At 40.6% G+C, this 26292-nt stretch overlaps 1 protein-coding gene and 1 pseudogene across 1 annotated transcript in view; one reads left to right on the top strand and one right to left on the bottom strand.

Annotated features, from left to right (window-relative positions):
- LOC112424282 (small ribosomal subunit protein eS26-like) overlaps nt 1-15148 on the top strand; it is a 34352-nt pseudogene extending 19204 nt beyond the window's left edge.
- LOC105467818 (RNA binding fox-1 homolog 1) overlaps nt 1-26292 on the bottom strand; it is a 2482591-nt gene that overhangs the window by 575365 nt on the left and 1880934 nt on the right.

The following is a 26292-nucleotide window of genomic DNA, read 5'->3' as shown; positions in this document are numbered from 1 at the left end:
TTCCCCATAAATACTTCCTGATTCAAGTCTCCATCTCTCACTCTCAGTTCTAATAATTATTTCACAGGATATCAGAGATTCTGCTTTCAGCGTTTTACGCAGGAACTGTTGGTTCAGATATTGATGAGCTCTGCCTAGAAAGATGCCACATTCGTTTATTCATTCATTTTAAAAAATAGAGAGATGCCCCCAAATTCATCCATGTATTCATTTATGCACTTAAAAGATGTATTTATTAAACTCATACTATATGCTAGGTCCTGGGTATCCATCAATAAAATGAACAAATGTTTTCTCTCCTTACAAAACTACACATTTGGGAAGATAGACAATACAGCCATGAAAACGTAAGTGCAAACTGAGCTAAGTGGCATAGAAAATGAAGAAAGTCCTATCATACAGACTCAAGTTGGGGAAAAGAAACTTTGGGCAGTCAGAAAAATAACCAAGAGAAGGTTAAGAGCAGATAACCTTTAAGAAACTAAAAAGGAATCTACCATTCAGAAAATGGACAAAATGGGAGGGGAGAGAGGGAGGGAGGGAGAGAGGGAGGGAGAGAGGGAGGGAGGGAGGGAGGGAGGGAGAGAGGGAGGGAGGGAGGGAGGGAGGGGAGAGAGAGAGAGAGAATGAGAATGAGAATTAATGAGAGGATAAGAGAATGAGAATGAATTAATTCTAGGCAGAGAGAAGAGGCCATAAATACCTACACAGAGACTACCATTCTTTGACTAATACTCCCAATCCCCTAATGCCCAGACAGCTATCTTTTTCCAGGTGTCCTGGGACCCACTGCCATCTCAACTTGGATATCAAGCCAGCAGCTAAAACTCATCTCAGCTCTTCCTTTCAGGCTTCTGTCTTTACCTTCCTCCTCCTCCAGAGTCAACATTTTATAAGCTCACCCCATCCTAAGGGTCTTAGCTTCCTCCTCACTTCCTCATTCCTTCAGACATGAATGCTTGTCTTCTGTCCACAGCAATTAAAACAGCCCACTGAAAGGTCACCAATGAACTTAAAAAAAAATTCCAATCAATGTATTTCTCAGTCTTCAACCTCTTCATGGCCTTTTGGTTTTACTCACCAACCCAACATTCTTGAAACGTTCTCCTTTCCATTGCCTCTTTACCAAAAACTGAAACTGTCCAGGGTGGACTCAGGTCTCTGTTCCTTTCCTCGCCATTGCTGATAAAAGCAGTAGTAGTAGGCTGGGCGCGGTGGCTCAAGCCTGTAATCCCAGCACTTTGGGAGGCCGAGACGGGCGGATCACGAGGTCAGGACATCGAGACCATCCTGGCTAACACGGTGAAATCCCGTCTCTACTAAAAATTACAAAAAACTAGCCGGGCGAGGTGGCGGGCGCCTGTCCTCCTGGCTACTCGGGAGGCTGAGGCCGGAGAATGGGGTGAACCCAGGGAGGTGGAGCTTGCAGTGAGCTGAGATCCGGCCACTGCACTCCAGCCTGGGCGACAGAGCGAGACTCCGTCTCAAAAACAAACAAAAAAAAATAGTAGTAGTAGAAGTTACCCTTACCCTTGATTCAGCACAGACAATATGCCAGGAACCATGCTGAGCATTCTACAAACCTGGTTGCAAACTATCTGGGGCTATTTAGTCAGGATTTTTCTCCTTCTGTTTTCTCCTCTCTTCCATCACTCAAACAGGTAGGTATAAAGGACCCCCTTTGTCTCTGAACTCAAGGAGGAAAAAGAATAGAGTTAGTGGAGGGATGGAGCCAAGCATTGCAGAAAGATAAGGCCGTCTTTAAGAAGCTTTTGCTTTTCCGAAAGCTGGCTGTCGAAGTGATTATGTTGGATGTTCTGCCTGGACAGTGAGAGAGTATCTATAATGAAAATAGAAAAAGAAAGAGAAGGGAGGAGGAGCGCGCACGCACACACACACACACACAGAGAGAGAGAGAGAGCGAGAGAGAGAGAGAGAGAGAGAGAGAGAGAGAGAGAGAGATTTCATCTGGATTATAAAAGAGATACCCAGACGCTGGTAAGAATATCAAAATCTGTAAGTTGACCATGCGCGGTGGTTCATGCCTGTAATCCCAGCACTTTGGGAGGTCACGAAAGGCAGATCACTTGGGGCCAGGAGATTGAGACCAGCCTGGTCAAAATGGTGAAACCCTGTCTCTACTAAAAAATACAAAAGTTAACCAGGTGGTAGGAGCCTGTAATCCCAGCTACTTTGGAGACTGAGGCACAAGAATCACTTGAACCCGGGAGGCGGAGCTTGCAGTGAGCCGAGATCACACCATTGCACTCCAGCCTGGACAACAGAGCGAGACTCCATATTAAAAAAAAAAAAAAAAAAAAAAAGGTCTAAGTTTATCAAGCAAGCAGCAGAGATCTCCAAAGGGGAATGGGTGTGTGTTCCTTGTTTTAGTGAAATATTCGAATGTCAAGCATACGGTCTGCAGAAATGCAGCCTATATATCTGAGAGATGATGAAGGTGGATGATTAAGCAGGTCCTCTCCATCCCCTTGATCTTTCTAGGCCCCAGGTGAGAATCATGACCGTTTACATAATGGGGGTTACATTTCCTGGCCATGAAGGAAAAGTGGGGATGAGGATAAAATTAACCTTGTTTCACAACAACACAAAACTGTGCTTCTTATTGCAAGACTGAGTTTGTGGGCAGAGACGTACATGCTTATTTTCTTCTTTAGTCCTGGTGGGGTCTGGTGCTTTCAGCATCCTTGCCTCCACGTTGCCAATAAAGAAATGTTGTCCCAGAAAGTTATATGATTTGCCCATGTCACATAATGCCAAAGCCAAGATTTACAGAAGCCTGTTTAACACTGAAACCCTCTGCCTTATTTACTAAGTCCTGCTGCCAAAGATTTCATGTGTGGCCTCTTACTTTTCTCTCCCTTTATATCTGCATATCTGCACCCTCTCAGCAATCTTACCATCTCTCATGACTTCAGGTATTCCTTTCTCCATCCTCACTGCCCCATCTGATCCTCAGACCCAAAGCTTTAGATTTGCATTATCTGATTGTCCTATTTGAGTCAACAGCGCTTTCTCTATGATTTGGCCGTGTTACAAATCTCTGAGTCACCCTTCTCTCCAAACATTGCTTCATTCTTGAGTGAGATGGTGACTAAAATTCCAGCTCCTCTGCTGTGTCACCTCGTGCAAGTTACTTAACCTCTCTCTACCTGCATTTTCTCATCTGTAAAACCATTAAAATAGAAGCTTAACTCATTGAAATATTTTGAGAATTGAATTAGCTAATGCATATCAAGCTAAAAAGTTAAAACAATATCTGGCAAATCATAGATGCTCAATAAAAATCAGCCAAAACACACAGTGAGCCTGTGCACATACATTTGCAGATGAACTATAACCTTCCCCTTTTGGAGTTTCTACTCTAGGACCCTGTAGGGACTGTTCTACGATGTTATGTGTTCGAGTTTACCACCATTATTCCTTTAAGTTGTTGTTGTCACTTATCAGGCTTCTAATCGAGGAGCTTGCCCCTGATCTGAGGTTCCCTTCTAAGTTTCCTTTTGTATTAGTCTGTTTTCATGCTGCTGATAAAGACATACCTGAGACTGGTTCTTTATATATATAAAGAAAAGGAGGTTGAATGGACTCACAGTTCCACGTGGCTGGGGAAGCCTCACAATCATGGCGGAAGGTGAAAGGCATGCTTTACATTGGCAGCAGGCAAGAGAGAGAATGAGAACCAAGTGAAGGGGTTTCCCCTTGTAAAACCATCAGATCTCATCAGACTTATACACTACCACGAGAACAGTATGGGGAAAACTGCCCTCACGATTCGATTATCTCCCACCAGGTCCCTCCCACAACACGTGGGAATTACAGGACCTACAATTCAAGTTGACATTTGGCTGGGGACACAGCCAAACCATATCACCTGTGCTGGTCAGAATTGGTTTTCTAAAGCTGGAAAGTCTCTGATGACTTCCCCGTGTGCACCAGAAGAGTCCAACTAGCTCAGTAAAGATTAGACTTTGCAACTGGACTCAGATGTACCTAGAATCCCACTCCATCATTCTTTAGGTGTTTATCTTAGACTATTTAACTTCTCTGAGCCTCAGTTTCTCTTTTATAGCATAGAAATAATAATAGTGTTTGGTGATACAAATAGGAAGTTAGTGTCCAGCTGGCAAACAAAAGACTGAAATAAAAGTCATGTTGCAGGGAGGCAGGGCATGGGCATCCAGTCCTGGCACATGGGCCATGAAGAGGAATGAAAAGGTCCCAGCACAAACTTCCAGATGCCTCTTTCCTGCCCAGGCATGCAGTGGATTTTGTGTATGAGAGAAATAAACCTTTGTAGCATTAACCCCTCTGGTACAGAGATTTTTGTTGCCGTATCAGAATTCAGCATGCCCTGGTTAATTAACCACTATCTACCTGATGGCTGTGCTCTGGCCTAGCACTATCCAATAATTTTCCCTAGATGGGGCCAGGTGCAATGGCTCACACCTATAGTCCCAACACTTTGGGAGGCCAAGGCAGGAGGATCGTTTAAGGCCAGGAGTTTAAGATCAGCCTGGGCAACACTGTGAGACCCTGCCTCTACAAAAAAAGAAATACAAATTAATTAGCTAGGTGTGGTGGTGTGCAGCTGTAATCCCCCAGCTACTTGAGCAGCTGAGGTTAGAAAATCGTTTTAGCCTAGGAGTTCAAGGATGCATTACATCATCACGGCACCACTGCACTCCAACCTGGGTAACAGAGCAAGACCCTGTCTCAAAAAACAAAAACAACAACAACAACAACAACAACAACAAAACCAAGATGATAGAGATGTTCCGTATCTCCACTACGTATTGGCTCCAATATGACAGCCACTAGTCACAGGAGGTCATTGGACACTTGAGATGTGGCTAATGTGAGACAAACTGAATTACAGATTTTATTAAACTTTAATTAATTTACATTTCAATATCCACTGTGATGCGGACCAGCACAAAGTACTAGCCTGGATTCTGTTCCTTGGAAATGCCAAACTCTCCCGAATCTTGAGGTCTTCCCATTTACCGTGGAAAACCATTTCCAGGCAACCTCTACCTTTGACATTCTTGCCTGCAAGGTGTTTAGTCTTTCACTCTGCTCAGTTACAAATACGCTCCAACAATACCTTAACACGACTCCTTCAGGCTTCAATGAGCAGCACTGGGCTTTACAGGAAGAGCACCTCTGCCAAAACGAATGCAACTGTTACAGATGTTTATTTTCCGATGAAACGGCAACTCCAAAGACAATGCAGATGAACCTGTGTGCCAGATGCAAAATAGAACAAATGGAGCTTTCTTTGAATTATTCTAGATCCAAACTACCTGAAAAGGCCAATCTGCCGTCAAAAATAAGTGGAACGAGGCCTTCAGAATAATTACATGCGGTTAATTGAAAAATGTTAATCATGTCATATTAGGAGGAAGACAGGGTTAAATTGGTAAAATTTCAATTCACTTAGGCCTTATCTCTTGTTGGAATGAACCAGATGATTAATCCTCAATATTCTTCAGGGATGCTGTGAACAGTGGCAATTAAATTAACAACTACAAAGTTTATGCTCAGAGATTCAAAAATGAAAGACGGAAACACTTTAATTTTTCACAAGTTGTTACCTTAATTATCTTCTTATTGCTCTGTCTCTTTTCCCTCATTACAAAAACACACCCCTTAGTATTCACGGATCCCTTTAATTTGCTGTAGCTTGGTAACAATGTAAGAAATGTCATCGAAGATGCAAAGTCATAAATCTTACTTTGTGCATGCTCATTGAAAATAAATTGTCCTGCTGTGCCTAGTCTCAGTGTTCCTTCTGCAAAGTGCTGACAAATTTCGTCTTGCAAACAATAATGTAGAGTGTCTCTAAGCCTATGCACACAGTAGAGTTACTTAGTTACTTTCATCCAACAGCAGCAACAAAAAAATTCCTAGACAGGGCTGAAACTTAATTGGTCAGATTCATGAAATATACTGAGGAAACAGAACAATGTAACAGTTAGGGAAATAAACACAAACTCGGAACTTCCTTTTCTAACATACAGAACAGACATAAAAACAGCCTCAGGATAAGTCAGTTTCACCAAACACAAAGTTTTAAAATCATCTTTATTGTATTTTTTTTTCTCAGAATGATATCTCTGCATTGTCAGCGTGGAATCCCACTTTGCAAAGATTGGATAACTCATCTCTCTCTCTTGGAATGCGGCTAATCAAAATTGAAAAAAAAAAGATAAATTCAACAGCAACCACCATAAAGCAAAAGAATGCTGCCTCATGGTGATTTAACAGGTCCCCTGACATATGTGCATTAAAACTGTAACCATCACAAACATTATCTGCATGCTACGTATTCCTTTAACATTAACTCAGAAGCCTGTTTGCAAATTGAGTACAGCAGATAAGCCATCTATAGCAGCAACAACAGCAACTATAACACAACAAAAGTGGTTTTCACAGTCAGGGTTTCTAAGTAGGCTCTGTTGATGTGAATGAAAGGTAACGGAATTCTTTTCTTCAAAGATCATTTTCTGGATGGGGACAGGGGTGAGGGGAGAGGAGGCAGGGAAAATCAATCACATAATTAAGAAAATAGGCTAGCCATTTGGAAACTGTGAATGAAATTAAAAGCAAACCTATCACAAAACCCTGGGCTGAAACAGCAATACGATCAAATGACTGTGAGTCCAAACTGGAAAATGCATGAAAACATATCAATAATTGAATGCATCACATCCTCAATGCCTGAAGAAGTAATCACCATCACTATAAATCCTCTCCCATGTGATGTTAAAGTCTTTGACGGTTATATATACTGGGGCAGTATCATCACTTAGTCCACTTTCTGAATTTCCAAAGTTTCACAGCAAAATGTCATATCCCCAGAGAACATCCTCACAACAAATTATTAGCACAGCTCTATTGATCATCATCCAAATGGCAAAAATCTCAATAAATTTCATCTGGACCTTTACTGAAACCTCAAAAATGCATTACACCCCTCTCTGCTGACCACCGTTTTTATGATCGCTATTGTATTTGCAGGGCAGTCAATTTTATACAGCATAACAAACTGCCAAGTGCTAACGCGATTCCCTCCATTATTGAGGCCCATGTATTAAATTTACTGAAGCACAATATCAGACTTCAAATATTGCAAGGCTTAGAATTGAATGCCGCAGAGCCTAATGTTATCAACCTGACAAATACCCTGACATATTAAGTAGCAGATCATGTATTCATATTTGGAACTGATGTTGTTTTTCTGTTTAGCTGTATATTTTTTGGATTAGCCATGATATTTCAAAATGAGCATTATGTTTTGGAGTGCAAGAGGGCTGACAGCAAAGAAGCTATGTTAGTCATTCTTTTTTTTTCCATGGCAGATCAATTATTGTTTTTCTTAATGATGTGTTATTGTAGGTCTAATGAAACTATAAGCACAAGTCAGAAAAATACCACTTTTTAAATAAACAATTAATTTTTTTTGCTTTTGCTTTCTACCAATACAGAAAAGCTCTAAAAGGTTACTTTCATTCTATGAAAAAAATGGAAAGTTTCTTTGGTATTAATCATGTGTGTATCTTTCACCTTTAAATTAAGATAAGAGCCGTTCTCTCTCTTCTCCTTCTCTTGTCATTGATTCTCTGTTAGTTGCAACAAAAGCTACCAAAATTACTGAATTGCCTCTAAAAACCTTGCTTTTATTCACATGCTACTAAATGATTTCAACTACATCTCTTTGGAAAAACGAGCATTGCAATGATCTTCACCCAATATGTTCATCCCACATTGGAATGTTCTGATTTACAGAAACAAGAGTCTAGAAACCAAATATCTCAAAAGCCAAAGCTTTAAGTGTACTCTCCATGGCTTATATACAAAACAATACCTTGTTCAAAATATAAAATTCTGTCGTGTACTGAATAGAATTTTTTTAATGATATGTTTTCTCTTTCTCTCTTCACCAAAAACATTGAGAATCTGATACTAAAACCTCTTTCTAGGTCATGGATCCTGGTATTAAAACCTGCATTTTCGATGCATACAAATCATATCAAAACATAGTTTTGCCATAATAAGGTCACTTCTGAAACTCAAGAAAATACCAAGGCACATGATTTATATTCTGGTTATTTATTTATTTTCTGGTTTATGTCCTGGTACAACGGTTTGTTTTCTGACTCTAGTTTGCAGATTCATCAGAGTCTGCAAAAATGTATCCTGTTAATGCATTATTATTTATTATTAGAGGGAAAAATGTATCCTGTTAAAATGGGCACAATTTTTATGTACATATATCAGGGGACCTATTTATCACCACGTGGCAGCATTCTCTTGCTTTATGGCAGTTACTGAAAGATTTATCTTTTTTTTTCAATTTTGATAAGCCCACTGTTTCTAAGAGTTTCAGTATTTTAAACAGCTATATAGGTGAAATCATGCAGTATTTGTCTTCTTGTGACTGGTTGATTTTGTTTAGCATAATTTCCTCAAGGAATATCTATGCTGAAGTGTGCAGCAGGCTGTCCTTATTTTTCAGGGCTGAATACTATTCCATCATGTGTGGGGTTTTTTTTTCAGCTTTACAAATAGTTTATTTGTACCTTTACTTCCACCTTCACAGATATGTGCGCCTCTGACCATTATGCAAGGCACCATGAATTAAATACTTATACCAAAATACATCTGTTTTACATTATTCAAGATAAAGTGACTGTGTGTCTGCGTGTGTGTGTGTGTGTGTGTGTGTGTGTGTGTGTGTATCACAATTTCTTCATCCTTTCACCCATCAATGGACCTTTAGGTTGCTTCCATCTCTCAGCTATTATAAATAATGCTGCAGTCAACATAGGAGTTCAATTAAATATATATAAAGATAAAGAACATTGTAATGATGAAGAACTTGAACTCTGGCCGGACATGGTATCTCACGACTGTAATCCCAGCACTTTGTGAGGCTGAGGCGAGCAGATCAGTTGAAGTCAGTAGTTCAAGGCCAGCCTGACCAATATGGAAAAACCCCATCTCCATTCACAATGTCAACATTAGCTGGGCATGGTAGAAGTCTCCTGTTAATTCCAGCTATTTCGGAGCCTGAGGCAGGAGAATTGCTTGAGCCTGGCAGGCAGAGGTTGCAGTGAGCTGAGATTGTGCCACTTCACCTTAGTCTGGGTAAGTGAGTGACACTCCATCTCAAAAAATAAACAAACAAAAAATGCTGAGACTCCAGTCATCAATGTTTTATAAAGTTCTCCAGGTGATTCTAACTTGCTAGTGGATTAAGAACCACTTCTTTAAGATGCTGTGAAGCTTCTCACCCCCTAGAAGTTAAGATGTGGTCCTTTGAAATTTAAGCCATTTGGATGCTTAGACGTAGGGAAAAATTAATCTCATGTATCCCAGTATTCACAGGACTATTCATCGGCTCCAAATAAAGCTCCTTCAGAGAACCTGAGTGGCCAATTTGTACAAGAGCCTCTGGTCAGATGTATGCGGTTATGTTTGGTTTACTGTCTGCCAAAAAGACAATGCTAACCTTATGCTAAAGAAGCTCTGCCTGTCTCATCTGGGCCCAACACTCTGCTTGAGGGATGGTATACAGGAAAGATTGCAGTGTTCAGAGTCAAACGAACATGGTTCAAACCTCAGCTCCAATCACTTGCCAGCTAGGTTGCTTATGGTGAGTTTATTCTACCCTCTCAGGTATTCATTTCCTCAACTATAAAATGGAGATTATGAAACCTACCAGAGCAGAAGTAATAGATGTAAAGTGGCCAACTATAACTTAAAACATAAGTAGGCACTGCCTAAGCAGAAGCTATGATTTTTTTTTTTTAAGACAAAGTCTCGCTGCAATGCCCAGGCTGGAGTACAATGGCATGATCTCAGCTCACTGCAACCTCTGCTTCTTCCCGGGTTCAAGCAATTCTCCTGCCTCAGCCTCCAGAGTAGCTGAGACTACAGGTGTGCGATACCACACCTGGCTACTTTTTTGTACTTTTAGTAGAGATGGGGCTTCACCATGTTGGCCAGGCTGGTTTCGAACTCCTGACCTCATGTGATCTGCCCGTCTTGGCTTCTCAAAATGCTGGGATTACAGGCATGAGTCACCGTGCCCGGCCAGAAGCTATGATTCTTATGATTAAAAAGGCAATTCAAAGTCACAAATTTCTAACTTTTAAGATACCCATCTCTTTGGAAATGGAAGAACTGATCACCTTTACTTATAGGTGATGCATCTTCTCTATCCAGGGCTGATGATAAAACTCAAGGCAGTCATTGCTGTCTCCCTGTCACCTCGTAATGTCTTCTTGATGGCATCCCAGGAATGCCTGATAGATTATGAATGAGATGAGAAAAGGTTCTTGTTCCCCACTCAGTTTTCTTCCATGTTTTTAGAAATGCATTGACAAAATTTAAGCACGATATTAAAAGCAAAGAATTTGGCCAGGAATGGGCTTCCAGAATATTGCCTATTTTATATGCTTTCAAGAAAATTATAGTCTTATATTTACCAAGTAAAAAGGCACTGGAGATGTCATTGGCTGTAACACCTACATCACCACTGTAGACCCTACATATTCTTATCGATGCATATTATTTGCACATTGACTCACTGTTTCATTCCATCATTCAAAATATACTTGCCATGCACTCTCTCTGGGTCAGGCTCTGTGTTAGGCATTAGAGTACTGCAATGAGTAAGATAGAGGTGATCACTTTTGCCTAAAAGGATGTGGTTCACAAAAGTGTTAAGTGTAGTAATATGAATACACTCAGAGAATTTCTAGAGCACAATGGACAAACACTTAACCCATTCAGCTGGCTTAAAAATAATGAATCTCCAGGCCTGGCATGGTGGCTCATGCCTGCAATCTCAGCACTTTCGGAAGCTGATGTGGGTAGATCACCTGAGGTCAGGAGTTCGAGACCAGCCTGACCAACATGGCAAAACTTCGCCTCTACTAAAAATACAAAAGTTAGTTAGGCATGGTGGCACGTGCCTGTTAATTCCAACTACTTGGGAGGCTGAGGCAGGAGAACTGCTTGAACCCGGGAGGCAGAGGTTACAGTGGGCCAAGATCATACCATTGCACTCCAGCCTGGGTGACAGAACTAGACTCTCTCTCAAAAAACAAAAACAAAAACAAAAAAATCTACAAAAAATGAGGAAGATCAGAGGCTAGGTGTAGATGGAAGTAGAGGAATATGTATCCTATTTGGTATTGCTGGCAAATGATTTGAAGCAGAAAATGGAAAGCAAGGCAAGGTTCCACCTATCATCTAGAGGGTCATTCATTGCTTATTTTTTCACCCACCATCTATCCATGCACCCACCCACCCATCCATCATCCATCCATCTATCTAACCATTCACTCATTTTTTTTTTTCAGCGTGATAAATGTCTCTTTGCAGCTAGGAGTTGTACTGGCTCCTGGTAATTTAAAAATAGCACACACGACCCCATTTGGGGGCTCCCAGGCACTTGAAATTGGCTATTTCTGCCCCTTTCTATAAGGCCCTTCTTCCTAATGTCCACATTATCCTCCTCATGATCTAGTCAACCATCAGATGCATACACTTAAAGCCAGTTGTAATTCTTCAGTCTTTTTTCCCCAGTAAATAGAGCAAATATGTCTCTCCATTGTAATCCAAGAGCATCATGGCAAGGCTTTATCCTTGAAATTTACCCAATTTCCCCCACCATATCCCTATCAGTGAGGGATATTATTTTGTGGCCTGATCTCTATCTATTATTTCTTCTGAAAATAACTTTTCTTTGTGCTACTGTTCCAATGCCACCTCCAGTACCCACGGTTTAGGTAGGGCTGACTCCCGTATCTCATCTTAGAGGTGAAGACAGGACCTAAATCTAACCAATGAAATACTTCATTTTCCTGGCCAAATTGATTGGTTCCATTGTGGGGCTACTATCCAAACTGAATCAATAAAAACTATATAAAGAACATTGCAAAGAGGAAGAACTTGTACTCTGGAGCCAGACTTCCCTGTTTTGAATCCTGCTAAAAATGTAACTTTGGGCAATTACCTTTATGGCCGGGCACCGTGGCACACGCCTGTAATCCCAGCACTTTGGGAGGCTGAGGTGGGTGGATCACGAGGTCAAGGTGTGAGACCATCCAGACCAACATGAGGAAACCCCACCTCTACTAAAAGTATAAAAATTAACTGGGCGTGGTGGCAGACACTTGTAGTCCCAGCTACTAGGGAGGTTGAGGCAGGAGAATCACTTCAACCCAGGAGGTGGAGGCTGCAGTGAGCCGAGATCGCGCCACTGCACTCCAGCCTGGGTGACAAAGTGAGACTCCATCTCAAAAAAATAAAATAAATAAAATTACCATTATGATAGACTGATTACCAAAATAGCCTCCGATTCTTCCCCAGTTCTAGCCCTTTGTGATATGACCAAAAACATCCTCCCATGAAATGGTAGAGTTTAGTTCCCCAACCTCTGAATCCAAACTGGACTTGTAACGCATTCTGGTAACAATATGGTAGAAATGAGAATGTGCCAGTTCCCAGCATGAATCTCCCAAGACTTTGGGTACCATTGCCCTTTCTGCCTATATAATTGCGCCAGCTCATTGCTGCATCTCTACCTCACTAAGTGAACCAGGCTAGCTTGCTGGGGATGTGTGAGAGACACATGTACAGAACTGAACTACCCCAGCCGAGGTCACCCTGGAGGATTCAGGCTCTCTTGGTTTGCCGACTTCAGACTCACGGTCACTCTTTCAAGTCACTAGGCTTGGGACTAGCTCATTACACAGCAATAACTAACTGACACAACTGTTCTGTAACTAAATTTTATCATATTAAAATGGGGTTAATTATAATACCTATCTTGCAGAATTATTGTGAGGATTCAAGGAAATAATAGAGTTCATATACAAAAAGGACTTAGTGTCTGGCACTTAATACATGCTCTTATTCTTTGAAATAAAATCTTTGAGGGTTTTATTGTTCTGTTAGAATGGTTAAGAAGGAGGGATTTGCTTTTCACCAGGGCTGCCCATTTCATAGAGAATAAGCATGGAGCTGCTGCATCACTTGAGCCTCCATTAAGAAATAATTTGCCAGAGCACGATGTCAAGACTGAAAAGTTGAGCCAACAAACAGCAAATAACCAGATTTCAAATCGTGTATTTGTGCATCCGAACCCAGCCTCTTTCGGGCCTTTGCAGTTGTGTAAGCCAATGAACTCCTTCTTCTAAACAAAAGACAGGGTGCATTGTGATTCTGTTGCTTGCAACCAAAAGTGCCTGATTAATATGCTGTTTCATAAAGTCCTTACATGCTTGCAAACAACCTTTGCTCTCAGTCAGGTCATCCCAGCAAGATGTGCCAAGGCTTACAGCCTGCCTCCATGGGGCTGTGAGAAAAAATGTAGAAGATAAGAGCTCATTTATGAAGTGTATACAACCCAAAGTCTTCTGAGAGAAACTCATTCATGCCATGGTTATACACTTAACTTGAAATCAACACCACACCATAAATTGTCATCTCTGTCACTCCTGACTCGTACTCTCCACTTATTCACACCCTGGTACAGAATTCACACATTTTCAACACACACATCACACACTGTATACCAGAAGACCTGTAAGTAAATCCCTGTCATCAAAAACTGCTCTGTTTATTTCTTAATATATTTCTTTCTCCCTACCTTGGCATCTATAAAATGGGGATAACAGCAGCTAAGTGTATAGGGTAATAATAAGTATCAAATAAGTTATTATTTACAAAATGCTTATAGCCAGAACTGAGATTGCTACTCTTTTTTTTTTTTTTTTTTTTTTTTTTGAGAGGGAGTCTCACTCTGTCACCCAGGCTGGAGTGCAGTGGCGCGATCTCCGCTCACTGTAAGCTCCACCTCCCGGGTTCACCATTCTTCTGCCTCAGCCTCCTGAGTAGCTGGAACTACAGGCGCCTGCCACCACGCCTAGCTAATTTTTTGTATTTTTAGTAGAGATGGGGTTTCACCGTGTTAGCCAGGATGGTCTCGATCATCTGACCTCGTGATCCGCCCGCCTCGGCCTCCCAAAGTGCTGGAAGTACAGGCGTGAGCCACCACGCCCGGCCGAGATTGTTACTTTTAACCTTAACTCCTCTCTTGCGACCAAGCAAACACAGTGTCATCAATACTATGGATAATATTACATATTGCTGACAACACCATGGATAAAGGAAAATGTGAAGAATGCTGAATAATGATTTTATGCTTTTAGAGGCAGTTGTGGCTAGTTCACAGAGACTTACTTTCTCTGAAATTGTAATCACAGTCGGGGTAGAACCCTGGCCACCGTTTATGACCACATGAAGTGCTCCCCTCAGTCATAGCTGTTTAAACAAAAGGGGGCTAAGAAGGACCAACCAGATTTTCTCTTGGGACCGCAAGAAATTTTTTTTTTTTTTTTTTTTTTTGAGTCAGACTCTCGCTCCGTCACGCCCAGGCTAGAGTGTAGCGGTGCAATCTTGGCTCACTGCAACCTCCGCCTCTTGGGTTTAAGCAATTCTCCTGCCTCAGCCTCCCGAGTAGCTGGGACTACAGATGCCTGCCACCATGTCCAGCTAATTTTTTGTATGTTTAGAAATGATGGGGTTTCACCATATTGGCCAGACTGAAAGAAAATCTTTGACTGGTCTCGAACTCCCAACCTCAGGTGATCTGCCTGCCTCGGCCTCCCGAAATGCTGGGATTACAGGCGTGAGCCAATGTACCCAGCCGAATACATATATTTTTAAAAGAAGAACTTGGGGTCTCTGGTCCGCGCCTCCAAGGTGACAAAGAAAAGGAGGAACGACAGTCATGCCAAAAAGGGCTGCGGCCACATGCAACCTATTTGCTGCACGAACTGTGCCCAATGCTTCCCCAGAGACAAGACCATTAAGAAATTCGTATTCGAAACATAGTGGAGGCCGCAGCAGTCAGGGACGTTTCTGACGCGAGCGTCTTCGATGCCTTTGTGCTTCCCAAGCTGTGTGTGAAGCTACATTACTGTGTAAGCTGTGCAGTTCACAGCAAAGTAGTCAGGAATCCAACCTGTGAAGCCCGCAAGGACCAAACACTCCCACCTTGATTTACACATTTACACCTGCCCCATGACCCCCACCAAAGCCCATGTAAGGAGCTGAGTCCTTCAAGACTGAAGACAGACTATTTTCTGGAGAAAAATAAAATGGAAATTGTACTTCATATTGCACGTTAAGTGTATCTGTGCCAGATAGGGTGGGGATTTCACGTGTGGCAGACCAAGTGCGAAGTGACACATGTTATTTTCATGGGGAAGAAAGCTTATTCATGTAAACTTTTTCCTGGGCGGGGGGAGTGGGGACAGGGAGACGGAGTCTTGCTCTGTCACCCATGCTAGGTAGAGTGCAATGGTGCGATCTTAGCTCATTGCAACCTCTGTCTCCCGGGTTCAAGTGATTCTCCTGCCTCAGCCTCCTGAGTAACTGGGATTACAGACGTCTGCCACCACGCCTGGGTAATTTTTGTATTTTTAGTAGAGACAAAGTTTTGCCATGTGGGCCAGGCTGGTCTTAAACGCCTGACCTCAGGTAATCCGCCTGCCTCGGCCTTCCAAAGTGCTGGGATTACAGGTGTAAGCCACCTCACCTGGTTAGTCATGTAAATTAAACCTTAATTGTTTGTGGTCATATCCTTGGCCTCACAATTTGCATAGCTGTGTGAAACAAAGGGAGTTTGGGCATCTGTTAAAACAAAACAAAACAACAACAACTTGGGTTAAATTTTAGAGCAAATAACTCATTGCTGTTGTTCCTCAGTTCTCTCTGTAGAGTTAATGATATCCATCTTCTATGTTATGGTGATGATGAAATGAGATAGTGACCGTAAAATGCTTGAACTATCTGTCCCTTCGCACATCATAAGTTATCAAAATATGTGTGTCCACCATAGTTTCTGAGGGAACCAACTTCAAACTAGAAAACTGCTTAGCATTCAACAGGTTGGAAATCTTTAACAGAAAACTGGACGTTTAAACATGACTTCTTGTGGATACAATAGTTGGCGCTAGTGACAGGTACCTACCATCTATTGACCAAGTATCTGGCTGGCACTCTGCTGAGGATCTAAATGTAGTATCTGATTTTATGCCCATGCCACTATGCGGATTTCTATACCTGCTGTGCAAATGAGGATGCTGCAGTTTAGAAAGACCGAACAACAGCCCCAAAGTTCTATCTCTGCTAAATGGCAGATCTGGGACCTGAATTCAAGACAGTATGACCTGCCCCCCAAGCCCTTACACTTAAAACCACCATGTATTATTACCTCCTTCTACTCATGGGCAAAAGAAACTTCTCATACTGTCATTTCGGCTTTTCTTTGAATATCTCAGCTTTGACAGAGTGCTCCCTTCATCCAAACCCAAATGTTGCTCTTAATAAGCCGGCCGCCTCCTTCCCATATGTAAACGTCTACCTCTGAGTCCTGAGCAGACACAGACTTTCCAGTCCTGTGAATCGAGCTAATGGCACCACTTCTTCCAGGGCTCAGATTTTAATTAGCTCATAAGTCTGTCACTGGCTGGTGAAATATTTATTTCTCAGGAATACACTTTAGTAATTTATGAATCAGAGTCATACAGTAGAAAGGGGATACGGACTGTTTCTACACTGGCTGTCTGTTTTCATTGGAAGTGCAGCATTCCTCACTGAAAAATCACTGAACTAAAGCCAGCTACTTTTTCCGTATGTGGTATAGAGTCTGTTTGTTTGTGTATGTGTGGTGATTTTGGATTATTGTGATGCTCGCATGTTTGGGTAGGATGTGAAATGAGGGTTATCATGTATTGCCCTGTTGGTGAAGACATTATTAGAAAACTCACAAGTTATTACAGGAAGGAAGGAAGGAAGGAAAGAAGGAAGGAAAGAAGGAAGAAACGAAGGAAGGAACGAAGGGAAGGAGGGAGGGAAGGAGGGAGGGAAGGAGGGAGAGAGGGAAGGAGGGAGGGAAGGAGGGAGAGAGGGAAGGAGGGAGAGAGGGAAGGAGGGAGAGAGGGAAGGAAGGAGAGAGGGAAGGAGGGAGAGAGGGAAGGAGGGAGGGGAGGAGGGAGGGGAGGAGGGAGGAGGGAGGAGGGAGGAGGGAGGGGAGGAGGGAGGAGGGAGGGGGAGGGAGGGGAGGAGGGAGGAGGGAGGGGAGGAGGGAGGGGAGGAGGGAGGGGAGGAGGGAGGGGAGGAGGGAGGGGAGGAGGGAGGAGAGGAGGGAGGAGGGAGGAGGGATGGTTTAGAAGTACACAGTACATATTTCAAATTACAAATACTGTATCAGCTGTATTTATTTATTTATGACAGAGTTTCACTCTGTCACCCAGGCCAGAGTGCAGTGGTGTGATCTTGGCTTACTGCAGCCTCAATCTCCTGAACTTAAGTGATCCTCCCACCTCAGTCTCCTGAGTGGCTGGGACCAAAGGCACACACCACTACACCCGGCAATTTTTTAAAAAATATTTTTGCCCAGGCTAGTCTTGAACTTCTAAGGTCAAGCAATCCTCCTGTCTTGGCCTCCTGAAGTGCTGTCATTACAGATGTGAGCCACCATGCCACCAGCTTTTATTTTATGTACAAGTTCATTGAAAACTCTCCTGAAACTTGGTAAAAGTATAAAACGCTGTGGGCATTTGGGAGGGTCATATAATATATGTGTAATATTTCTAAATGTACATAACCTTTGACCTAGTAGTTCCATTTTTACAATTAAATAGACATCATATGCACAAAGATCTACGTAGAAGAATAGTCACTGATGTAGCATTAATAAAACAGAGATCTTTCCCTCTCTCCTTTCCCTTCCCCACTACAAGCTGTGGGATATTCTTAAAACAGAAACTGGATCAAATGACCGTAGCCCCACCCTCCTGCAAAATCCTTCTTCTTATATTGCAAATTCTAAATATAAAACAGTGTACTTTATAAATTATTAGTAATCTATAGCTGTAAAGTATCATCATACAATATAAATGTATGGGTCCAAGTAGTCACCATATTTCCCCTAAACTAGCTCCTAACATATCTTTTAAAAGATAATTCTTGCCAGGTGGGGTGGCTCAAGCCTGTAATCCCAGCACTCTGGGAAGTTGAGGCAGGAGGATCCCTTGAGGCCAGGAGCTTGAGAACAACCTGGACAATACGGCAAGACCCCGTGTCTACTAAAAATAAAAGAATTAGCCAGTTATTTTGGGGTGCACCTGTAGTCTCAGCTACTCAGGAAGCTAAGGCAGGAGAATCACCTGAGCCCAGGAGGTCAATGTTACAGTGAGCTGTGTTGGCACCACTGTACTCCAGCTTGGGCAAGAGAGGAAGACACTGTCTCAAAAAATAATAAATAAATAATAATAACACCAGTAATTCTTTACTCTTTCATTTATTCGATCCACAAATATTCTTAAATGTGTAATGTTTGCCAGGAATGATGCTATGGGCTGGAGATATAACAATAAAAATATGCAGAGACTTTATCCTCATATAATTTATGGGCTTGCATTTATTTTATTTTAGTTTAAATTAATATACCATAAATTTGAAAGTTTGGATGTACAATATCATAAATGTTAACATAATTTATAGATTCTTACAACAGCTGTGCAATTAGGAAGCAGAAGAGTTCCGTCACCCCACAAACTCTCTTGTGTTATTCATTTGCAATCACCCTTCCCTTAACCCCTAATCCCTGGCAACCCCTGATCTTTTCTCCCCAACCCTACAGCTTTGTTTCTTGCCCATGTCATAGGAATGGGTTTATACAGTACGTAATCTTTTGAGACTGGCTTCTTTCTCTTAGCATAATGCTTTTGAAATAGATCCAAGTTGTCACATGTATCAATAGCTGTTCCTTTTTATTGCTCAGTAGTATTCCACGTGTACATGTCATACTTTAAATTCGTCTATTTGAAGACCAATGGCTTGTTTCTAGGGGGCTATTCCAGAGTTGCTATACACGGTCATGTCCGTGTTTCTTATAAACATACATTTTCATTTCTTTGGGTAAGAAACCCAGGAGTGGGATTGTGAGGCTCCATGATAAGTATATATTTAACTTGGTAATAGACAGTCAAAATGTTTTTAAAACGTCTGCATCGTTTTACGTTCCCACCATCAGTACAGGAGAAATCCAGTTTCTCTGAATCCTCAACAGTACTAAGGATTGTCAATTTTTTTTTTATCTTATGCCTCTACTAGATGTTTAATGGTATCCCATCCTAGCTTTAATTTGCATGTGCTGAATGGCTAATGACGTTAAACACCTTTTCACGGTTTTTTGTTTTTTAGGTTTTCACCTTATGAATATCCTATTTTCCCTCCACCCAGGACCCAATAAGAAAGGAGTATGAATATACTCTAAGTGAAGTGACTAGTCATGCCTTCTCCCCGTTATTAAAATAGTTTCTTTGCTTTCTTACTTTTGTGTTTTGAGAGTTCAAAACATATTCTAGATACTGAACATTTTGTCGTGTGGTTTACAAATATTTCTTTACAGACTCTTGTCTTTTTTAACAGAGTCCCTCACGTAGAATTTATTAACAATTTTGTTAAGTCAAATTAAGCCTTTTTGGGGAGGTGAGATTGTGCCTTTGGTATCATGGCCAAAAATTCTTATTTTAACTCCTTTGGACGTGAATATTTTATCCATGTGTTCTTCTAAAACTTTACAGTTCTGCATTTTATATTTAGATCTATGATCCATTTTGAGTTAATTTCTGTGTAAGGTATATGATTTGGCAAATGTATATGCAATTATTCCAACACCAATTGTTGAAAACAAAATCATTTTTCCTTTGATTTTGCACCTTTTCTAAGATTTAATTAAGGATATTTTGTCAGTCTATTTCTGGAGTCTCTATTTTGTCCAATTGATTAATGTGTCTACTCCTTTACCAGTTTGCACTACTTTTATTACCATAGGCTTATATAAAATAAATTAGATATACTCATCTAATTTTATTCTTCTTTATTTTGGATATTCTAGTTTTTGTTTTTCCCTATAATTTTTAGAATCTTCATGTTCATAGCTACAAAAATGCCTGCCAGCATTTTGATTTGTATTGTGTTAAACTTATACATCAATTTGTACAGAATTAACACTTTTACCATGTTGAGTCTTTGAATCTATGTATATATTTTAGATTTTCTTCTTTTTAATTTCACAAATATTTTATAGTTTTCAGCATAAAGATCTCTTATATGTTCATTATATTTATAGCTGAGTATTTCATTTTTTGGAACAATTGTAAATGGTTTGTTTTTAAGTTTTGGCTTCCAAATCTTCTTTCCTAGTATATAGATATATGATTGATATTTGTGTTTTCATCTAAGAGGTTTTAGAGTTCCTTGGGATTTTATAAATAGACAATTACATTATCTGTGAATAAAGATGCCCTTGTATATTAATTTCCAATCCATATATAGAATCTATAATTCTTTTTCTTCCTTATTGTAGTGAGTAAGATTTCCAGTACTGTGTGGCAGAGGTGTGGTGAGAGGGGAGCTCCTTCCTTATTCCTGCTCTACTGGAGAAAATAGTCACTTTTTCACCAATAACTATGATATTAGTTGTGGGGTTGTTTATAGATATCCTACCAGGTTGTGGAAGGTACCTTCTATCTCTAGTTAGTTGAGAGTTTTTATCAACAATGTACATTAGCTTTTATTTTCAAATACTATTCAGCACTATTTTATAGGGTCATGTGTTAGTTTTCTTCTTTATTGTGTTAATATGGTACATAACATTGATTTTTTTCAATATGAAAACAGCTTTGCACTCCTGGGATTAACACTATGTGGTCATGCTATGTTATTATTTTTCTATATTATATGTGTTCCATGATATATGTTTAACATATATGTGTGTGTGTATATATATGTATGTGTATATATAATATTATATATAGCCTGGTTTGGTATCAGATTAATGTTAGACTCATAAACTTAGTTGAGAAGTATATCTTCCACTTCTATTTTCTGGAAGAGACTGTGTATAGTTTTTTGTTTTTTTTTTTAAAGTTTCATGGAATAGCCAGTGAAACCATTTGTGTCTGAAAATTTTTATTTTGGCAAGATATTTTAAATAAGTCTACTGAACCATTCAGCTTATCTTGTTTGTTTTGAATAAGTTTTGGTAATGGTTGTCAAGGAATTAGTCTATTTCATGTAAGTTGCTGACTATATGTGCATAGATTATTTGTATTATTTCGTTATAATCTTTTTAATTTGTGTGATGTTTGTAATTTTTGTCATCTCTGCTTTTTGTCAGTCTTGCTAGAATAGATTCATCACATCTATGCTTTGAAAGAGCCAGATTTAGGTTTGATTGCTTTTTGATTTTCAAATTCATTGATTTTTTAATCTTACATTTAGTATTCCTTTCTTTCTCTTTGCATGTATTTGTTTTTGATTTGCTTTGTTTTTTTAATAGTTTCTTATGCTGTGCAGTTAACACTGTTGATTTGAGAATGTTCTTGTTTTCTAATAGAAGCATTTAGCATTATATATTTCCCTCTAAGCACTGCTTTAGCTTCCCACCATATATTTTGTAAAATGTATTTTCACTTAAATTCTATAATTCCCCTTGAGACTTCCTCTTTGAACGAAGGGTGATTTAGACTTTGCTGTTCAATTTCCAAGTGCTTTTAGATTTTTTCCAGTTTATTTTATGTTACTGATTTCTAGTTTAACTCAATTTTGTCAGAGGAAAACAACTATATGATTTCAATTATTTTAAATTTGTTAAGTGTTTTATAACACAGAATATGGTTTATCTCGGTAAATATCTCATGTGGACGTGAACAGAACAGACATCCTGCTGTTGTTGGATGGTGTTGATTATACATTTTAACTATGTTTTGTTGGCTGATGGTGTTGCTTAGTACTTCTACAGCTTCGTTAATTTCCTCAATTGTAATTTTATCAAATAGTGAGAGAGACTTCACTTATGTTTGTAGATTCTCCACTTCTCTTTTCAGTTCCATCAGTTTTGGCTTTATTTTAAAGTTCCGTAGTTTGTGCATAAACAATCAAGATTGTTTAGGATTGTTTTGTCTTTTTGGTGACTTGGCCCTTTTATCATTACATAATGTCCTCCTGTATATCTGGGTGTCTTTGTTTTGTTTCGTTATTTTTCTCTGAAGTTGACTTTGATCTGTAGTGAAACATACCAAAGCGAAACAGACAGGGTAGGAGTTGCCCTAAATATGTCCCATCTACCTCGAAATGGAACTCCCCCATGGATTTTTGAATTGTCAGTTGTCAGTTTACTGGTTCTATCTGCCACAGTCATTTGAGCTTCCTGAAGATAGCTCCTTTATTGTACTTTTTACCATTTACCTCTAGAGGCTGGCATCACGGCCACCAGAGTAGGTGTTCCACAAGTCTGATAACTTAATAAATCATTCACCTGGCATCATGGCCACCAGAGTAGGTGTTCCACAAGTCTGATAACTTAATAAATCATTCACCATAGGGAAACATGAGGATAGCTGGTCAATTATGCACACACAGACACACATGCATATGTGCATGTACACAAAAAAATTACTGCCTTCTGCATACAGTAATAGAGCACTGCCTGGGTGGGATTTGTGTGGTGTACGTTTCTAGTCTGAGTCAAATGCATGGTCGTCCTCAGATCAAGAGCACACATACATTGCAACACTTGCCTAGACTCTGCATGTTGCTTACTTTTACTGACTGGGTTTTATTCGGTTACGAAATGCCCCACCTGCCAAAAGCAACCTTGATCTCTCCCCATGAGTGTCCTCTGGACCACAGAACTGACTAAGCAAGTACATCCAATATGTATTTGCTATCAAAGTCACAGAAACAGTCTGCCACATGTTCCTAAAAATCATATCATAACCATAACAACAACAGTTAAGAGATCTGAGCAAGTTCTCTATGTGCTCTGTTTGGTATATTCTTCCATTCTCTCTTTCTGTGCCCTGGTAATTCTTCACAAGGCTAAACGCTTCTATTCTGTCCTTCTGTGCATGATTTTACCAAATTCTTGTGGTGTGCATCCCTGAGGATTCTTCTCACCATGATCCCCACATCCTAACATTCATGCCTTTGCTAATCCCTCCTTGAATGTGAGCAGGACTCACAACTTGATTCTAACCAATGGAATATGACAGAAGCGATGAGATATGTATGATTGTGTGTATACAATTATATAAGGTTTATTTTAATTTCAGTAGCTTTAGGGGCACAAGTGGGTTATGGTTACATGGATGAATTGTATAGTGGTAAAGGCTTGGCTTTGAGTGTACTGTCAACTGAATTGTATACCGTGTACCCGACAGGTAATTTTCCATCCTTTGCCCTCCTCCCAGCCTCCCTCTTTCTGAGTTTCCGACTTGAACAGGCATTTCTCAAAAGATGAGAATGGCCAAAAAACGGCCAACAAACATGAAAAAAATGCTTATCAGTAATCATCAGGAAAATGCAAATTAAAACCACAATGAGCTACCACCTTTCCCCAGCCACAATGACCACTGTTAAAAAGTCAAACAACAACAGATGTTAGCATGGATGTGGTGAAACAGGGACTCTTATATGCTGCTGGTGGGAATGTAAATTAACCTCTGTAGCAAACAGTATGCAACAGTATGCAGATTTCTCAAAAGGCTAAAAATAGATCTACCATTTGATCCAGTAATCCCACTACTGGATATCTACCCAAAGGAAAAGAAGTCACTGTATGAAAAACAGACACGCATGTGCATGCTTAATGCGGCACAATTCACAATTGCAAAGAGAGGAAACCAACCTAAGTGATTGCATAAGATTATAGCAACTCTCTTGCTGGATCTCTCTCCCTCCCTGTTTCTCTGTCTCTCTCTCCCCCCATTGCTGGATGGGCAGAAGCAAGCAGCCATGAATCCTGCAGCTACAACAAAATGAATCCTGCCAGTAACCTGAGGGAGCTTGAAAGCAGATCCTGTTCCAGATGAGTCTCTAATGAGAACCCAGTCCTGGCTGATACCCTGACTGCAGTCTATTAGATTCTAAGCAGAGAACCCAGCTAAGCCATGCCCAAATTTCTGATACCCAGGAACTGTTAGATAACAAAAGAGTGTTGTGTTAAGCTTCTGCAAGTGGTAATGTGCTATGCACAAACCAAACCTAACACAATTATTCCAAAAGCTCTATGAGATCAGTATTATTACTCCCATTTTTCAGATGGGGTACTGTAGATCGTGGTAAGTTAGCAGATTTGCCTAAACTCACACATTAAGTAATTGGATAAGCTATAATTCCAGCTTACACTATCTCTGATTCCACAAGCTGTGCTGTTAATAATCATGCCCCATGTTGCTTCCTTTCCCACCTCCACACTTTACAGAAAAACACATAGTATTTGAGGGTTGTTGACACATTACCACTGAATCAAAAGTATTCTGTAAATTTTCTAATTAAATAACATTATAAGCTAGGCTGTTAATACAATGAAAGGATCAGTTTTTCCCCGTGAGTTTAAAATGTGTCAATGCACTTGTTACAAAGCCCAAAATACTTAGCTACTCTTCCAACCTGCCACTTCTCTGCCCTCCCATTCCAGCCCTCACTTTACTATCTTTCCTTCAACCCTACGGAAGTGCTTGCAGTTTTGCAGATATATCATTATTTTAGCTGCTTTTGAGTATTTATAGCTGACATTTGACATAACTGTCCTCTCTTTTGTCTTCACGTCCCTAACTCTTTCTTGGCCTACATATCTCAGCAGAAACAACCCCTTCTCTCTGGACTTTTTCTGCCTGATTCTTCTCAAGGTTATGTCCTCCCATAGAATCCCAAACTTCCTCTCCTTAGCACACATGACACATTATTTAAGTCTTGTGTTGCTGACTCCCACAAGAATGCAAAACCCTTGAGGGGATGGTCTGTATTCTGTGTGTGCTATTATATGCCTCTGCATAGCACCATGCCTGGCACCAAGGAGGTGGTCAATACCTGTCATCCAAATGCAGGTCGGGCATCTCCAGAGCCCTCTCTGTCTCCACTTACCTTAACAGTAAACAGAGTGCTACTTAGTGAATAATCTAACGGTAGCTTCACTGGCATTCCACCAAGTCACATGAATTGCATTTTCCAACTCCCACAGCCCTGGACAGCTGCTGTCGGTTTTCCTTTTCTTTTCCAAAAGGTTTGGTTTAAGCTTTAACGGACTCATTAAGTGGAAATATACAGTAACCTGGAGCAGAAGCAAATCCAGAGTTTGACTATTTATTTACTTGTGAAGTGAGGCCTCATTTCAATAAACTGGTTTGAGAGGAGAGTTAGGGATGGGCAGAGATGTTACTGCATTTGACTGCAATATTGCTATCCCTACTGGGAACCATGGCCATGAAACGTAATACTTTGCCTCAAAAGTACTTTGGATGACACCTCACAAACTACTCATGAGGACAATTTCCCTTTACCCCTAGGCTTTCAGAGGCAGATAGAGCAGCTTGGATAGCCAGGATTTGATTGGTTTATTGCATGGGCCTTCTCTCTGTATATTCAGGAAGGTGGTGAAAATGAAATTGAGACCTAAAATGCAACTGGTGAATGGGAAAAAAATGCAGTGCATGACACAGAGAAGAGAATTTCAGAAGCCACTGTTTTCTGTGCCTCAGTTTCCTTATCTGTAAAATGGGTACTGATTGGTACAGAGAGGGCTGTTATGAAGACCAGATGAGAAAGGTCACATGGCCACTGAGTACAGTGCCTGGCACAATGGTGGTTCCATATATGTGAGCTTTCATTATCCCTACCTTTGATACACAGTTGATACAATATTAAGTCCCCAATAAGTGTCACTGGCTGTTAATACTCATTACTGCTGTTTTATGGTTTTCTCAGTGCTCCCCAGGGTAGGCATTTAATAAATGTGGTATAAAGCCTGTAACATGGTCCCCAATGATCCCTGTTCTTGTGTAACTCCCTCCCCTTTGGGACAGGCTAGATTAATTAATTATAGGAATGAAAAAAATGCAGCATGAGAGATGGAATGTCACTTCCTAAATTAGGTAATAAAAGCAACTGGATTCTCTGCCTTGGGTGTCCCCTCTTTCATTCTCTCTCGAATTGCTTATTCTGGAGGAACTATGTCCTTTGTCCCAAGGCACCTTTCTAGAGAGTTCCCTGTAAATTTGTGGGCAGCAAATCTCGGGCCTGCTAACAGCCAGGTGAGAGAGCTCAATGAAGGTCCCCCTCCAGCAGAGCCTTGACACAATTTTAGCTCCCACCAACACCAGCCAAAACTACTCA

This window comes from Macaca nemestrina, chromosome 18 (assembly GCF_043159975.1).
Source record: "Macaca nemestrina isolate mMacNem1 chromosome 18, mMacNem.hap1, whole genome shotgun sequence".
Taxonomy (NCBI): domain Eukaryota; kingdom Metazoa; phylum Chordata; class Mammalia; order Primates; family Cercopithecidae; genus Macaca; species Macaca nemestrina.
The sequence above is the reverse complement of the archived record's forward strand: the minus strand, read 5'-3'. Positions and strand labels throughout refer to the sequence as shown.